Genomic DNA, 5,598 nt, shown 5'->3' on the forward strand with positions numbered 1-5,598 from the left:
ATTCTAGCGTTGTAAGTCCGCAGACATACCGCTGTGCCACTGGGGGGGTTTTTGGTTAATAGTAGACTTCTTGATTCAAATTAATACAAGAGATAAAATAATAAAACACATACAAACTAGTTTGTAAAGTTTCACTTTATTAATGGGATAAAGGAAAAAATCTATCACATGAAACAATCAGAATTATTCGCGTTTTTATGTGTTTTTTACGAAAGATATTTCGAGTTTGAAAAAAAAAGGAAGTCTTGCTTCACAAATCATAACATAAAACTGAATCATTATCTTCAGAAACACCCTTTTTCAACAAGACTAATATCAAAGTAAATAACTTTAACCGGTTTTCTCCACGATTATTTTTTTGTTAAACATTGGAACCCTATATATGAATATTTCTTGTTTCATCTTAAAATCTTAGAACTTTTGTTCTAAGTAGAAATAACTGTCATACATAATAGCTTTAAAATCGTCAATTCTCACGAATTGAACTCTATTGCATCATGGTATAGTGTTTTTGTTTTGATAGAAAAAACTTAGAAAAAAACATTCAACGAAGCACGTGGGATTTCTACTGGTGTGCGTTAACCCGAAAATTTTTTTTCTTTTTTTTTAAAGAGTTGGTTGCAAACACTTCCATTCCTCATTTGACATAGACTTACATTTGTTTCAAGTGCTCATTCTCGTGTCATTACCTCCTCGCCATAACATTAACAAATAAATGTCTCAAGTATTCATTCTAATGTAATTACCTTGTCACCCCTAACTTGAACAAACAAATGTCCGAAGTGCTTATTCTCGGGTTATTACCTCGTCACACAATAATGAACAAATAAATGTCTCAAGTGTTCATTCTAATGTAATTACCTTGTCACCCCTAACTTGAACAAATAAATGTCCGAAGTGCTTATTTTCGGGTCATTACCTCGTCACCCTAACACCAACAAATAAATATTTCAAGTGCTAATTCTAGTGTCACTACCTCGTCACCCTAACATCAACAAACAAATATCCTAAGTACTGATTTTCTGGTCACGAACTCGGGTCATAATTTTTCCATCGATATAATTTTCATACCAACAGCACATAATAACCAGAGGAGAGGAAAGGAAAGATGCAAAGGGAAAGGACTGAGAACAAACTATATATATAAGTTAGGTTTCGCTACGATGCTTTCTACACGTATTCATGTGTGTCACAGAAACTACAGAACAAGACTATGTATTTTCATTTATAATGTACAAAAAATAAAAAAGTACTTGATAATTTTGGTAGAATGAACTTGCAGTAATGAAACATTTCAACTGTTTTATTTCATCATGATTGGTTTGTTTCGAATTTCGCGCAAAGCTACACGAGGACTATGTGTGGTAGCCATTCCCAATTTAGTGGTCAGCACCATCCACCATCAACTCTTGGTCTACTCTTTTACTAACTAATGGTCGAATATATCGTCACATTATAATACACCCACACTTGAAAGAGCGAACCGGTAATCGAACCTGCGACTCTGATATTATAAGTCGAGTGCCATAAACACTAGGCTATGGGAGGCTGTTTCATCATCACGCGTGAAATGTTTTTATTTGGGCAGCACCTATTTTTTTTTTTAACGACTCAACTAACGAGTATCAAATTCGCTCTGAAATAACTTATATATATTACTAACTGGCTTAAGTGTGCTAAATTCATGACGGAACATTAGTCTCTTAAGTGTCATAATAGGGTATAAAAGCATGTAAATATGTAACTGACTTATTATTTCAGTCATAACTAGATGAATAATTTAATGTTTAACTACTTTTAGTACGAATTCATTTTCTGTACAAATATATTTGTCTTATGATTTCGTACTAGATAAATAAAATTTTAAAGACATCAAATTATAAAATACATTTGCAATTCTTGTAGAATTTTACCTTAAAAATGGAGATAATGTTGTAAAATTGGCTATTTGCGAAGTGTCCACCGTGGTTATGCAGCCCCGAATTTAGCGCTATAGCCCCTTACCGACGAGCACAGGGTGCATTTACAATAAAGAGTTTTCAACAATACTCTTAAAAGGCAGTTCGAGTTTCTCTTCATGTTCTTATTTTGATTGATCTTCTACTTGAAAAGTCTTTACAATGGGTAGCTTCATTAATTTAATGTATATTTTCAGTATATGTGAACCAAATGAATTGTTTTAATCATGCTGGAATTTTACATAGGGATTTTTTATAACATTATTATTTTGTTGTTGTTTTTTTTATTCTTTCCCCAAAATAGTTTTTTTATACACAAAAATCGAATCATGAAGCGCAAAATTAAATCCCCAAAATTTGTCTATGTGTACAAAAGATAAGATCATTTATATGTAAAGTTTTGTAAACAAACACATTTAAAACAGTGCTGTAACAGCGAAGACAAAGGAAGTTTTCCTAATCCGGAAACAGAAACCAATTGACGAACTGTCTGTCCTTCATGATGATAAATGTTCCGTAGCGTCATCAGGATAAGAAGGCTTATGTATATTGACTGAAACAAACAAACACACACAAAAATAAATAAAGATTTTTAACACATATTCAATTTCAAACAATTCGGCATATTTTTTACATCTACATCTGTTCTAGATTATAATTAAATTCTATATTACAGAATGTGTAGTTTAATACGTGATATTTTCAATCAGGTTAATAAGATTCTCAGCTTTCCTAGGTTTTATAACAATTACTTGAAGCTGTTAAAGGGTCCACATACACACATTTATATATATATATATATATATAAACTCAAGTTTTTGATACAACATGTATAAAACGATATGTGACAAAAGGATACATGCGTATTCATATATATAAATACATATTTATCTTTATATCATATACTCTAATAGGGTATATACACACACACACACACACATATATATATATATTAATTATCAAAACAGGCCTTAGCAACCACAACAAAACCACTCCATAAAATAAAAAGATCATAAGGGCAAAAGCTATAATGTGGAATATATATTCATATAACCAAAACACAGAAAATTCCCCCTTCCCAGGTGGTTCTGCGATAAGTCAGTGGGTTCATAATGCTACAATCGGGTTTCGATACCCGCGGTGGGCAGAGCACAGATAGCTCACTCTGCAGCTTTGTGCTTTACAACAACAAACACAAACAAATTTCCACTTGTGGATACAAAAAAACACTACAATTCTTGAGCTGTTCTGTTTTTCTCTTATTTAGTATTTTCTACCCGTTTCATGGCATCAAAGGTCACTCTTCAGAATGTCATTTTACAGATAATTTACAATAAAAACATTCAGCTATCACTTTTAAACAAAACATAAATAACTTGAATTAAATACATATTTCTCAAAATGTACAAACGTAAAATACAGTCCTTATATAAAGGAAATGCATTAAAATATGCTCAAAAACAAATTATAAAAATAAGATTATTAAATACATTTTCTCTTCTTTTATATTCTTTTGTCGTCTTCCTTTTGATTGCCCCCCAGTGGCACAGCGGTATGTCTGCGGACTTACAACACTAGAAAGCGGGTTTCGATACCCGTGGTGGATAGAGCACAGATAGCCCTTGTGTAGCTTTGTGCATAATTAAAAACAAACAATCCTTTTGATTATAACATTATTTTAAGCGTACCATGACTAAAAATTAGAAAAAAAAAGGGAAATAAAGTAAGCAGAGGAATATTTTGAATTAAGTTGTTAAAAATGATGGAAATAAGTTACGACCTATGTAATAGTAGCCAGTTAATTCACATCATCCTCTCTGGTACCTTCCTGTACTGTTAGTCACGTGATTTACTACAATACTACCACCTGTGAGATACGAAAATCAACTCAATACATATTATGAAGTATATTCATTCAAGGCCAAAAAAAAGTAAGCAATTAGCCACTTTACTGTGATTCATACATCTGGAGCCCTTCAACTCTGTGTTCCTTATAAATATAACACTATACATGTCAAGTAATCGCAACCACAGTACGAAGTAATAAATATATAGCGAGTTATTAATAATCATAGCCACACTATTTGTTCCCTAATCGCCATTTATGGTTCAAAAAACCTTACTTTAATTGACAACACATGGTGGAAAGAAACGTTTCTAGTGTGATTCGTGTCGTTTAAAGCACAAATCATTTCACTGTAAACTTGGAAAGTATGTTTGTACACGTATACCGAAGTGATCTCAAGCTACTTCTCAAATAAACAACTAACAACGTTTTTCAAATATTTAAATCTGAGTGCTTAGAAAGTAATGATTGGAAAGTACGGTTTCCTTCACTAATCATCCTGGCTGATAATGACATTTTATATAAATATATTCGGCTCTCTTAGTTGTAAGGAATGAGTCGTTTTCATTCGATATTATAACATAAGTATCTACCAACAACACCTTTTGTGAAATTTTATCACTATACTAACTGTTGCAACTTAGTGGGTCGTAAGTAATCTGCTCCATAGAACCATGCTTAAGTCCATTGAATAATTCAAAATGCAAGGACTTTTATGCACTTTTAACCTCTAGGTAAGACTGCTAATGTAATGGTTGTAGCATCATACCAGTCGTTGACGATACTCGTCTCGTTCACCGTAGACCACCAAATAAATAGTAGTGGTTTCTTTCTCGTCATTCAAGTTCATGTAATCAAATCAAGGAAAGCATCTTCATCATCATTACCCAATTATCGCCTCTTTCAACCTGACCTCCTAATCGAGCCAATCAATGTATAATATAAGACTTGAATTTATCCACGTGTTCCACTGATTTTTATGTATCATTCATGTAAATGCTGAAATTTAGTAGTCGATAATTTGTGTGGACGAATATTAGCATGCTATCTACATAGGTGAAACATCTCTCCCATTGCAAGATTCTTAGTAAATTCAAGTGTAGTTGAGATATTACACAGGCTCAGTGATATGTTATGAAGTTAATGCAGTCTAATTCGAATATCTTGGGCTTTTTACCATTGTCTAATTCATATTGTAAGTTGCCAGATGTCAAATTAAGTGTGTTAAACCAGCAGGATTGCCCTGGCATATCTAAACATTTGTATGTGTGTGTGTGGTAATGGAGATTTGAATTACGATATTCATCTGCCTGAAGTCTGTATATTACCCTGGTATTCATTCTTCTTCATTATAACTATTTTCATTTGCTATCATAAAGTTGGTATTAACTAGCTAAAGTCGCAGCTTTGCTTGGGGCACCTCAAAACTCTAGGGTCAAGTAGTGTTCTTACATTGACTGCCAAAAACACAATCTCGTGTCCATGCTATGTTCAATTTTCTATGAATTGAGCTGACCACTACAGCTTCAAACACAAACAGACTGATGCACTATCCTATATTGGTAACTAAATCCAACTTTGTCTTCAATAATGCTACTGTTTGACTCTCCTGTTGTTACCTGATATTTGACCAAAACAAAAAAACTCTACTGCCTGTCCTGTCGTTCAAGAGAATTTGGACAAGTCACTCTTACAATGATTGTACTGTGTGGAATTTAAGCAGGCATCACATCTCTGTTTCTGAGACTGCTGGTTATAGAAACAGAAATCTTCCCTTTGCATTATTGGTACAGC

Source organism: Limulus polyphemus, unplaced genomic scaffold (assembly GCF_000517525.1).
Source record: "Limulus polyphemus unplaced genomic scaffold, Limulus_polyphemus-2.1.2 Scaffold436, whole genome shotgun sequence".
In the NCBI taxonomy this organism is placed as follows: Eukaryota; Metazoa; Arthropoda; class Merostomata; order Xiphosura; family Limulidae; genus Limulus; species Limulus polyphemus.